This window comes from Lampetra fluviatilis, chromosome 4, assembly GCF_964198595.1.
Source record: "Lampetra fluviatilis chromosome 4, kcLamFluv1.1, whole genome shotgun sequence".
NCBI lineage: Eukaryota > Metazoa > Chordata > Hyperoartia > Petromyzontiformes > Petromyzontidae > Lampetra > Lampetra fluviatilis.
The window spans coordinates 2948071-2961521 of record NC_136278.1 but is presented as its reverse complement, the minus strand read 5'-3'; the positions used below and the strand labels follow the sequence as shown (position 1 = coordinate 2961521).

Genomic DNA, 13451 nt, shown 5'->3' with positions numbered 1-13451 from the left:
GCACGCCAAGCGTGGTGCCATCCAGCGCTATCCATCAGCACTCACCGGGCCCCTCTAGGGCCGGTACTACACCCACATCACTGTGGTGTCCACGATGTCGCTACACCGCACGCCGTGCCTCTCTAGGACCGGCACTGCACAGTGACATCCCGCGATGTCACTACAAATGTATCAGGAGTACCAACCGGTCATTTGTCTTGTCTGGATGCTCTCTGCAATGTTGGAAACACAGTTATGCCATGCAATAGAACTAAGTGAACTGCTTATCATTTAAAAATAAAACAATAACCTACTGCACTTGGACTGCCACTTGTGCTCAACCAAACATATTGCTTTAGGACCTAAACATAAAATCTAATCTCTGTGTGTATTTGACAGGCATTCAAGGCTATCCAAGAAAGGTAAGCCATGTTCTTTTATTTATTCAACCCCCCGCCTTCCTGTTTGTACTGCTGCTATACAAAAGCTTCCTGGGGGTCCATATGTTGGGACAGCTTTTTAATGCAAATATCCCCCCTGTGAACCAAGTGTTGGTAAACATTGTGTACTTCGGTCGAAGACAATCTCTGCTCCACTTATTCATGCACCAGGCACCCCCTCGCCCACCCACCCCCCCTCGTCACCATTGGGCAGCCCCCCCATTCCTCTCCTCCGGTCGGCCGGCGCCCGGTTTCTGTTGACGCCGTCGCATCGCATGGTGTCAAGAGTTACCCAATTTTCCTCTTTCGACACCCGGCCATCACACCACGAGCATTGCCAGCTGGGCAGTCCTAACAGCTGTCCTCTCCAGCTCATTGTCACCCCCTCTTGGTGCCCAGGTCAAGTCACGTCTGTCTTACGTTGCCCCGTTAAGATGATGAAAAGTGGAAAATTGACCTGGCTTAAACAGACGTTGCGCTTGTTGATCTAAGTTTGTGATTCGTAACAATCACGCGGTCCCGATGCGCCGTCTGTCATCGGTAGAATTGTGTAGTTTATTTGCAAACTCAGGGGGGGTGCAGTGGGTTAGAGCCATACCCTACAAACCCGACGACCCGATTTCAACTCTTGGTCATGGCTAACATCAGTGGCAAGTGATCTCTGAAATAGTTTAAGACCCTGCCACTTACAGATCACCAACGTGGACTAACCAGCATGGTGAAGCAAGGTGAAATAACCCCCGTGACTGAATCATTGTGCGGAGGTCTTCATCCCGCGTTGGATTGATAAAAGGCTGAAAATTATAGATTGAAATCCTACTTGTAACTCATGATACACCGTAATGAAGGATCGTGGCTAATGCAGACTATAAATAAATAAACACACAAAATGCTGTCTCTCCATAAAATATAATTTTTTGGCCATTGGCCAATGGGTCTTCCAGACTAATGTTATCCAGGCCACCTAAATCTGCTGACAAGACTGAATAAGTCAAAGAGGTTACAAACTGGATTCCACCGTTTGAGTCCCATGCTTTTGGCCTGTTTATTTATATTTTGTTTACTGCCACTTTGTTCTGCAACAGACATCAACATCAACTTTCATCAGCGTTGTAAGCCACTTTTTTTTTTACTCCGGCTCATGTTACCTTTCAGCTTGAAAGGCGCGGAAAAAGAACCACCTGACATCACGCAGAATCCAAACAACGGACTGCAGGCGGTGTTCGAATCTGAAGCGAAAATCTCAAAACTGCTCAAGGCATTTGAACCAAGTGAGTCCCGTAACCATTGTACATTCTATTCTCCGACGATGCTGAGTGTTGCGAAGCTGAATGACCAGTCTCTCCCCCGGGTCACAGTGACCACCTTGGGCCGCGATGGCCAAGTTCTAAAAGGCGTTTGGACAACAAGGGGTGGCAGGTAAGGGCTGTGAAGGCAGCTGGAACGACTGTGAGAGGAAGAAAAAAAAACCTTCAGGTGCTTTCCAAGTATGAGAGAGCTTCAGGTATGTGAGCTATTCATCCCTCGAGTTTGAAGTTATGCCCAAAATTTCCTGGAGCAGACAAACACATGATGCCCTTTGGCATCCATGACGGGTGCAATCATTGCACCATGCTGCTTCAGTGTGGATTGGTGGTGAGGAGCACCGATGTGTGAGCATAGAAGTAACAGTACAACAATGAATTTTGGTTTTGATTGAAAGCTTTCGTGACTGCAGGGATTCATATTCTTGGTTCTTTCGGTAAAGTCACGTAGAAGGGAAATAATAAAATAATATAAAAATAAAACAATAAAAATTCTCACGACGTTTCGACTGCAATACAAGCAATCATCATCAGGTGTGAAATCCACAGCAATAATTTTTATTGCTTTATTATTTTATTATTTTTTTATTTCCCTTCTACGTGACTTTACCGAAAGAACCAAGAATATAGAAAAATGAATTTTGGCTCAAACCCTGCTCAGCTTGCGCCACTCCGATTAGCACGGTTGGCTACGTACGGTGCAAACGAAGTTCAACATGTGTACGTACAATCTGACAAGATCGGGCGCACTCCAGGTGATCTGGTTACAAAACGACAAGCATTTACATACAAAGGGCATCATCTTTGGCAGAGCTAACGGAGGTGACTCTTGACCCCGAGACGGCGCACCCCAACCTGGAGATCTCTGCGGACGGCGCGGAGGTGCGGTGCGTGCGGAGGCGCCGAGACGTGCCCGAGGAACCGGGCCGCTTCCTCTCTACCCTCAACGTGCTGGCGTGCCGTGGCCTGCCCGCCCTCACCCACCGTGGCTGCTGCTACTGGGAGGTGGTCGTCGCTGGCAAGACCGGCTGGACGGTGAGCATCACACTGCGCAGTCGTTCCGTGCAGTCGGTGTTGAGTATTTCGCTTTTTTTTTCCTTTTTGCCAAATCGACTCCAATAAGTGCAGGGGGTGGGGATACTACAAACCCACGGGCTGGACACAGTCTGCAACTTCATTTTATAAGACCCGCATCTTCACATCATAAGGCCTGCATCTTTAGTTCAATGGGCCGCCAGTTATTTTCATATGCCCAAAAAATGCATTTCATACAGCGCCTGGACCCATGAGGTCTACCACCTTGAAACGAGCCGCAAACAATATTTTTCAATCAATTGACGCATCTGAGCAACACTAATTGGGTACTAGAGGGCAATACTTTCAATCTGGTAACTCCGTTTATAATTTTAGTGGGAGCAGTCACTTCTGTCACAAATGTGACTGAAGCGTGTGTTAATGTGGTACACCAAAGGTTCTAATCCTCAGTAAGTAAACCATTCCACAACCCTGCTATCATGCTATTGGTGTAATGAGGTGTAATGAGGTGTCCATTTGGAACTCTCAAAGAATGCATTGCTCCTTCGCAAAGAATGGCTTACGGAAGGCTGTTAGTTAACTTCTGAAAGTCCTTTACATGGCCCTTTTTATCCTCAAACTGGGATGAGCACAGCCACAAAAGGAAATGTTCATTGCAAGGCAGTCAGACAAACATTTTCATATTCTCAAAACGGGAATTTAAAGGACTCAAGTATAAAAACAATTGATTAATGCAGTAATTTGTGACTGGATTCAAACCCAAAATCTTAGAATCGTATTGTTCCGATCCCTTATGGAAAAAAAAAACTAGGCAGCGGGAAGACTTTCTCTGAAGGAAGTTCCATTTGGGGGAAAATAATAATGTAAGCAAAATGGAATGCTACTGCATGGAATAGGAGCTTGCACCACAACGGTGTGACTTTCATCCATCTGAGAGGTGACATCTGATGATGGTGGCGGTGGTTGCGGCCAATAAAATACAAGAATAATCTGATGGACATATCTCTTTCTTAAAACGGATATGATATCAGGCTCCTGAAATTCTGATGGGAAACATTAAGTTGCACTCGTAGAGTCAACGGCAAGCGAGAGCTATCATTTCACAAACACGGCAGATGTTTCGTCATTAATATTTTCATTTTTGCTCGTGTTTCCACAACGAATAACACACAAAAACCAAAGTATGGCAGTGTTAATGTTTGAGGCTTACAGTCAGACTGAGGCGTGTTTAGAATTATTTGAGTTCAGTGGTAATGTCCAAGGTTCAGAGAGTCATACGAAGCATACATAGGGGCCATTAATGACTAAGAATGAAATAAATAATTTCAAGGGCGGCTATGCCGTAGACAAGCGCCTCATAGACTTGTGACAGTGAGTGCCCAAAGCAACTCCCGTAAATCCTTCCTGGAACAAGCAAAACCAGGAGCCTCTGGGAGACCCATAACCGAGTGTGATCTCAAAATGCCAACAATGGCCACTAAATATGTGGCTGACAATGGCTAACAGAACAAACCCGGACCTGTTTATGAATGCACTCAGGCTTGCCAGTGTATCCACTCAAAGAAGCTAATTCTAGATTTGAAGCTTTCGTGACTGCAAGGATTCATATTCTTAGGTTTTTTTAGGTAAAGTCACGTAGGTAAAAAATTAAATTAATAAAAGTAAAATAAAAATAAAATAAAAATCACGACGTTTCGGAGGCAACACAAGCCTCCGTCTTCAGGTGAAACCGTCACAGCACGATAGCTGTATCAAGTAAGAGAAATTCCAAAGAAGCTATCCAAAAATTTCATCTCACATGCTGTAGATTACATACCTAGGTTGCATGTCATGGGCTACCCAAGCACGTGCTATATTCGTTCATTCGTTTCTCAGTCCGCTTGTCCAGGCGATGGTCGAGGCACATGCTGTGGAGCCTCATTAATGAGAAACAGCTTTAAGCATCTAGATTTGAAGTTTTCGTGACTTCAGGGATCCATACTCTTACTTAACGTCTCTTTCCCTCTCCTAGCGTCCACGCAACGCTCCCCCCTCCCTTGCCCCTCCCCCCTCTCTTACCTATATAACCTCTTACCTCGGCATCTCTCTCCCACTTCAGCAAAAACTATTTCTTGCTGTGGTTTTCCCACCTGATGACGATTGCTTGTGTTGCAATCGAAACGTCGTGATTGAATTTATGTTATTTTATACCTACGTGACTTTACCGAAAGAACCAACGAGTATGCATGAAGAGTCCGTTGCTCCAATGTGTCACTTTAGTGAAGACGATAAAATGTCCAAGCGGTGATGTCAAAAGAGTAAGCTAGTGAGTGTAATTCCTGGGCATGGCCAACACGTCTGTTGAGTAATATATGAAACACTTCTAAGCACTCCTTCACGACCACGAATTGACCAGTGTGGTGAAGTATGGTCAAACATCCCCCATGGTCGACAGGTGAGGGGAGTCCTTAATCCAGCCATGGATAGATCAAGGCTGATGATGATAACGATGACGTCCTCAATTTCGTAGGCCTTGCCTTAAATGCTTTTAATACGAATGTGAAACTAAACTATTTTTTTTACCAGGTAAAGCCCCCTGAGTTATTAGCTCTTTTTCAGAAGTGACCTGACCACAAATGATAGCTCAACGAAGTCTCTTATCACGTGGAAATGTACAGCAGCCAAATACTATAAATGCATGTTTCAAATGTGGAGGAAAAACCCAGAGGACCCGGAGAAAAATCCACGCGACTATGGGAAGAGCATGCAGCAGGTGTCAGGGTCTGGATCCAACCCACGACCTGCTGCACACCAGGCCAGGGAGATAACATCTCACGACCGCGGCGCCCCAACAGGTGGGCATGGCGTACGCATCGGTGCCACGCGTCGACTGCAGCCGGCTGGGCCGCAACTCCGGCTCGTGGGCGCTGGAGCTGCACAACGGCGTCTACACGGCGTGGCACGGCGGCGTGGCCGAACCGCCGCTGGCGCTCGCCGTACCCAGGCCCACCGTCGTTGGCGTGCTGCTCGTCGAGGGGGCGGGGACGCTGGCGTTCTTCGACGCCGCCAGCATGGCCCTGCTCCACGCGTTCCACGCCCGCTTCCTCGAGCCGCTCTACCCGGCGCTCAACCCGCACAGCTGTCGGGAGCAGCGCAACACGGCGCCCCTGAGGCTGGTGGAACCGGACCGCGCGCAATACTCCGATTCTGCCGCCACCGCCACTACCGCCGCCGCCACGAAGCCATCGTTCAAGCTTGTGCTGTCTGGCCTTTTTAGCTGACTGTCGGCCCTAGGGATAAGATTTTTTTCTTGTTTAAATGAAGTTCCTGAGCAGGGGTTCCAAAGGCTCGAACCATGAATGAGCCAGCAACAACAGCACGATCAAAGCTGTAATAATAAATAAGAGTTAACATGAAAGCAGTGAAGTGGCTCGGGGTGGAACAACACCATACCGAATCACTGAGCTCCACTGCTCAGATCCTGGGTCGAAGTTGTGTATTAGTTGCCTGTAATTAAATGCTGCCTGTGTAATTATACAGTGTAGATAGTCTCATACTGGTGGTTTTAACTTAATTAAGCTTATTATAGTTGTAATAATTAGAAATGTTCAGTTTGATTGACATGTAGTAGAAATGAGGATATCTGTGTTGTTCTGTCATGTCACTTTCTAGAGACTATTCTCTACCAGGGTATGATGAATTGCTTTCGGTAAACGTTTCAAACGAAATTGCCTTTGCCTCATTAAAAGACCCAATATCGCAAATGAAATATAATTGGGGAAAAGAACGGAAGAAAAGACATGAATGTAGCCCAGGTGAGAGATTTTCGGCATTATTGGCCATCCATATGAGATTGTAGCCAAAGAAAATAATGGGGGCAATATTTCACGGGAAAAAGAGCTTCATAGCTCATCGGATTCCTTCAGTACAAATAAATATTCAGATTCTGATATCACGGCAGTTTCACATGGAGGCATCCGCATAACTCTGCCTTTTTAATTTCCTCTTCAATGATTTACCATCAGCTTTCTCTCTTCCCTTACAGTCCCCCATCTTTGTCTCCTTCACGCCTCACGGCAATAAATAACTTTTGCTAATTAAAAAAATGGGAGGAAACTTTCCTAAAGCAGTATTTTAAACGGCTCCTCTTCCGCCCCCCGATTGCTCGAGTTCTTTTACGTGATTTCACACCGCGCCGACGACGTGTGCATGCGCTGCGACACAGTAAACTATTTAAACTCATTTTTTTTACCCGGTAAAACCCACTGAGCTATACAGATCTTTTTCAGTTAGCTCAGCGAGGTGGCTCATCACGTGGAAAGTTATCGCAGCGAAATACTCAAAATGCACGTTGATTCTAAATGTGGAGGGAAAAACCGGAGGACCTGGAGAAAAATCTACACGGCCACGGGGAGAACATGCAAACTCCAAATATACAGCAAGCGTCAGGGTATCGAACCCACGTCCTCCTGCATATCAGGCGAGGTAGTTAACATCTCGCCACCGAGGCACAGTAGCTGACACACCAAGGCCTGTCGTGGGCAGGGATGGACAGGAATTCCTGGGCCAGGATCCACTTACACGTGGATACAACCGACACTCCGAGCCTCTCTCCTCCTGCCAGCCCACAAATAGACACACAACTGCATTGCAGCCTGTAGGATGCAATATCACTGTACTCGCTGTTCCACGTGCTGTAGTTTATTTGAGACACTGAAGTTTCCCGACAGCCCAATGTAAAATTAAGTGGTGCAAAAATGTTCTATTTAAAAGCTGTTTACACCGAGCGGTTGGCTCTTACAGCACTTAATTTTATGAATTATGTCATGGCTTCAAGCGTACAGTATTTTTATGCACAGTTATTTACGGTCACGGGCGATTCATTACATTCTGGAACGCGCGTCTGATTTCCCTCATTCTGTAATTGGCCACTGCCGCAATCAAACTGATGACTGGACAACATGAATCTTCTCCTGGCCTCAACGTTGAAACAAAACAATTGACGGAACTAATTCACAAATGTACGTCTCCAATCCACGTCGGCAGCCCGGTGTGAGCTAGTTGCTGGGTGAAAGCCAAGTGATAACGACGTTCCGAGAGTAACTTACAGCATGGAGTGCCTGCTCCACTGGGCAGCCAGTGTGCATTCATGTGGGCCCTGCACGCCCTAACATGCCTCAGCGTCCCCCCTGCCGAGCCCATATCTCCGAGCCCCTGTCAGGCCGACGCGAGTATCCAGGGATTACGAGGAGGTGGCGGGGATGGGGGTGGGTGCAGAAACCCACGGCGCCGGCGCCACCTTCACCGTGAGTGCGAGCGACGAGACGTGCCATAAACGCCGCCGCACCGGAAATCTCGTCTTCTGGCTCTGACCTGGCTACGGAATGAGAATGTGTGGGGGGGGGGGCAGGAGGGGAGAAACAGTTCTGTGTGGTGGTGCGACGGCGCTGCTGCTATCTCCACAGCCCACGGTGGTGCTCGTTGCATTCTCTGTGGCTATGGAAACTGGCCTTGGGAGGGCCACACCAGGTAAAGTAGCGTGCCTGTATGGCCAGCCCACTGGAGAGGTGGCCTTGGGAGTGCACAAACAAGAACGCACAATGGTATTGGTGAATAAACAGACGAGGGTCTGTTTCACAATCGCAAGAGAAAATTACATTTTGATCTATCAGTGTATGGTTGGGGCCATCTGGATCGATGTTTTAGATCTAGAATTTGTTTCAGTAGGCAAACACTCGACAGGTTTATATGTATCTTGTCTCGTCCCCAGGCTGTCTCCCATTAAACAAATACCGACACATCGGATGGCGTTCAACTTGCCTACTTTACAGCCAACCTGTCAGACTGAAATACAGCAGCTCTACATGAATTCAATGGAGCATACCGTGAATCAATATGAACCAGACAACATAGAAAAAAAGAACCAACGTGTTTCCATTCTCTCGGCCTACCCGGCTATCCAGACTATTTATTCAAGCGTGCAAACTTTGGACTGCTTTTGCCATTCTGGGGCTCATCAATAAGTTTGGGTGTCCGAAACAAATACCGCGAGATTAGCAGATGCGATCGGTGATTTCTCTCTTTCTCTCTACCCGTGGGCCATCAGCTCCAAAAACAACATTGTACAACACCTTAACGGGCACTCGTGAAGCATTATTGGTAAAAAGAACAAACAATTCATCTGAAACATGCAGTACATCCATGCAGTACATATAATTTAATAAAACATCCATCAGGCTGTCAATCAGTGATGGCTCGTTTTTACTGGAAGGAACGAGGAACGCACATTATTAATGATGAACTATGACCTATGACCTTAAACCTAGGTTACAAAAAAACTGCCCGCTAATTGCGATAGGTGGTGGCGTTGCCTGCAGGACAAAAAACTGTTTTGCACTGAATGTTAAAAGTAACCGACTGGTTGGTGGAGGAAGATGCTTCAGATCACTCATGCGATGTCGTTTTTATGAAAGATAGTAGTTTTTTGTTTTAAATCAACCCGTCCATAGAACGGGTTGGTACTGGCTTGTACTACGTATACACAACAATGTAGAAATACTGTACTACTATATACAGACTTACCTGCAAATGTTTAAATTGCTAGATATAATTACACGTAATGAGGAAGATTAAATAAGCAAACGTCTCGTTAAAAACTAAACATTTGGGTTCACACTAAAACAGGGCTTTGGGATTCTGCCCAGTTCCAGTCCTGTCAAGACATGGAAGAAAAAATTAAATAAGTGGGGGAAAAACTCCACTTTTAAAAGAAAAAAACCGCGATAACGGGAGTGAGGCCACTTGGCAGCCGATAAGGTTTCCCTGTGCAGCATAGCTGAGTTTCCGAAGCTCAACGGCTGCCTGACATATGCCGGGAAGCACAGAGCATTTTATTTATGTACAATAATCGACCTGACAAAAACAACAAGCATGATGTGACGAGTCAACAATGATGTTGATGGCAATCGCTGTACTCGTGTGTTTAGTTTAACACGGAGGCTTTCGTGACCAATATCAATCATATTTCGATTGGAAATGTTGTGGCTTTGCTCTCCAACACACCGGTGTGCTGTACTAGTAACGAATTGGCATTTTCTGTTCCATGACAAACCTGAATAATTGTCTGTGTCGGGTGGTGGTGGGTTTAACGACACATTTAAATATATTCACGCAAACTAACGCAAGAAAAATCGTGTTTTAGTTTACCTGTACACACATTTGCATTGCAACGCCTTCGAACACAACTTTCAAATGCTACCTTCATAAAAAAAAAATATGAATTGTACATGCAATTAAGAACGTCTGTTTCTCAGCGCATTCTTGCGTGGAATGTGACCCAACGGTTATCTGCAGAATTGTGGATTCTTTCACCAACAAGGAGGTATGCAAGTAGCTCATGAAAACCAAACTAAGCTTTTATTTAGTTACCTTAACAGACATACTGTTTCGTGAGCTCTTCTATATGATTAAAGAGATTACTCTTCACAGCCAAGAACTTGGCACACACTTACCCAGCTCCTTTTGCAGAACTTAATGTTTATTTTGCAGAATATATGAACAACGCTCCACAGGAGATTCACTTTTCAAAGTGTACTTTTCAGCAGGAGGTTCGAGTGCAAATTTTTTTTAAAAACGTTCTGAGAAAGAAATGTGGGCAGTGACAACTGCAGAAATATCTGCACACTGAGCTATTGTTCAGCCCCACGGTGAAAGAGAAGCAGTGTATGGACGCAGTGTGACTTGAATGAAAACATCAGGTAGTGTACATGAGAGGTTCGTTTTTTTGGAGTTAGATCGTGTAAATAGAAATGTGTGGTCAAACCCGCCACCAACCGATACAGACAATTAGTAAGGTTTGTCGCGTAAAAAAAACGTGTCAATTCGTTACTAGTTCAGCACACAGGTGTGTTGGAAAGTAAACACACAACATTTACAATTTGAGTACGACTCGACACTTTCACTTATTTGTTTATAGGTAAATTAACAGTATACAGCATTACACGTAAATGAACATGGATTAAGATAATTTACTTTTGCTGAAAGTTTTTTTTATTTTCATTTTATAAAAATACTCAAGTCCTCTGCATTACATGTTCCTGTAGAGCTCCTTTGTCAATCCACTGCTGGATAAGGGTCTCTGAATGTCGTGTAGGTAACGGGGTGGTAATTTACCATACTTCATCACACGAGTCAGTGGGTTGACAGTGGAAAACAAATATTCAAACTACCATAAAGTACAATGGATATTGCTACACTGGCCTCTGCTGCACTGGCCTCTGCTGCCCTACAACGTTGCCCCAGAGCCTATAACAACTGTTATGCACAGTGGCCGCCCATCCAAAAGTCGCCGTCCACTCTCAACTCTGCTTAGCTTCGGAGATCTGATGAGACCGGGGCACATACACGCGGCGATATGATCTTGGGCTAAGCACGGATTAAGAATGTTTATTTTGGCTGAAAATTTGAGCTGTACGTGACTTTTTGTCTCTTTTAACTTGAGCACCCTCTGCATCACGCACCAAGTAATTTAGCACCTGCCCAGAGTCAAGAGCTAAAAGTGATGCAAGTAAAATCGAGAGTTAAAAGCTGCCATGTGCAGATCTCACCCCGTAACTTGGTTCACCTCACTTTACCCGCATCACTACGGGGCGTAAAAAATAAACTCCCTTCACAACACCCGGGGGGGGGGGGGGGCCCAAAAGGCAACCTCATCATCCCTGCTGAGTGAGCTGAGAGAGCACACTTAGGGAATATAACTTCTTATTCAGCACGATAGGAGGTAGGCGGCGGTGATGTGGGGTTAATCGTCAACACCCGCTTCATGGGGTCACGCCTCGTCTGCAGTGTAAGGAATTCTTTTCTGCTCCCACTGTACACGAGACGTCGAAAAAAGTTATCATCCAGCTGGGCGACAGCCCCCATTTATCAAAGTCAAATCTTACACAAATTTCTAGGAGGATTTTCGGCCTTTCGATGGTATCGTGCCCGCAGACCGGCGCAAACGGGGATTATCGTGCACAAGAATTAATCACCTGCGATACAGACAGCACTGAGATCGGGTCCTGCTGTCTGCTGAACATTCACGCATACAGGAGTCGCGTTCTTCCCATGAGAAACCGTACACTCCAAACCATCCGCCCCCGCACTGGTCCGTGCAGAGAAATGGACCGCGACTGTCACATGGCGGGTCATGCTCGGACAGAAAGAAAGCTGGTGCATGCAACTTTGAAAACAGTGTAACATTTTTTGTTGTTGATCTTGAGTAGTGTTATTTCCTAATTGCTTATGCCTCAAAAGTACAGAAAATGGATATTATTCCCCACAAACTTTATAACAAAAAATTCCGAGCGACAATTGTCCATCTTACCTTCCAGAGTTTTTTTTGCATTGCTCGCAAGTGAAATGAGGTGCACAGGGTTTGTCTTGATTGCCGATAGGCATGCCCAAATATGCCTTGTAGGCCTCACACATCTTAGCAGATGCTTCCGTAGAGTACTTTTTCACTCTTGTCTTGATAAATTGGCCACAGACATAGCAAAATGCGACTGCCGGATGCTTGCAGCCTCTTGATGCCATCTCAGAAAAATACAGATATGTATCCACTTAGGCAGCTGGAACTAAACTGAACTGGTGGGCTTAAGGCCCCTGTATTTATACTACTATTTATGTTACTGGAAAGCTCTAAAATGTTCTAGAAGTTACTCCAAGTTTACTCCGCACTGAATCTATCTTACATTTTCTGGAAAATAGGTACATTTCATAATATCACTGTCCTGGTCACAAAAGCAAAGTTTGTGGGGAATAATAGCCATTTTCTATACTTTTTAGCCATAAGCAATTACGAAATAATACTTACTACCCAGGAACAAAAATTGTGTTAATTAGTGAAATCAACACCGTTGAGTATGCAGCTGATAATTACTGCACATCCACTTGACACACCCGGTCCAGAGGAAAAAAAAAGTTGCTCAGCTGCTCATGCTCGAATGAAGAGAGAGTATTACCTTCCTCTGAAGCCCATCAATGTCGGTCTCGGAGCAAGCCAAGGTGTTGACGGGAGCTGTTGAATGAAGCACTGCACTTCTCTGCACTGCCTTTGTGCCAGGTGAATGCAATGTACATCATCAACCACCCTGTTGGATAATTAATGGTCTTCCCATGTCGACGCTATTCTGCATGGTCTTGCGATGCCACAGTCCATTTATCCCTGACATGAGCTGACATTATTCACTTCACCACTACGATCCTTGTCGACTTTAAATCATTGTCCGAGGCATACATATTTCTGTTGAGTTTTGCATAAGTGTCCCTAGATCAAATACTTCTGTTCAACAAATCTATTTGACCACTTTGCCACTGCATTGCGTGTACAGGTCCAAAATACATTGATGCCAGCCCTGCTGCTGAAACTATGTACAGTACTGTACGACGGAGTATTGTCTAAAGCACATGTATTAGGCCCGAGCCTTAAGCCATGTATGGCAATTTTCTAAACGCCCATAACATCTCTGGGCCTTGCTGTCCGCAAACACAAACACTCGCCATTGGGATATACAACTCTCAGTGGTTATGGATACAGTGGGAATGGCTTATCCTGCACTGTAGTCTCAAATATCAACAAGAAGATCTTTCAGGACTCCCGGAAGTAAACCATCATCACAAACTGTGGATAACCCGTTAAATTCTTACACTCTTTATAATTCCCTTGGAGAAA

The 13451-nt window shown here is 45.4% G+C and overlaps 1 protein-coding gene and 1 long non-coding RNA gene across 4 annotated transcripts in view; one reads left to right on the top strand and one right to left on the bottom strand.

Annotated features, from left to right (window-relative positions):
* Positions 1 to 13451, bottom strand: part of FAM184A (family with sequence similarity 184 member A) — a 49521-nt gene that overhangs the window by 27888 nt on the left and 8182 nt on the right. The window lies entirely within an intron of this gene.
* Positions 23 to 1606, top strand: LOC144931485 (uncharacterized). The gene is made up of 3 exons (XR_013636573.1): positions 23 to 63; positions 379 to 401; positions 1575 to 1606. It is a non-coding gene; the product is annotated as an uncharacterized LOC144931485 (long non-coding RNA).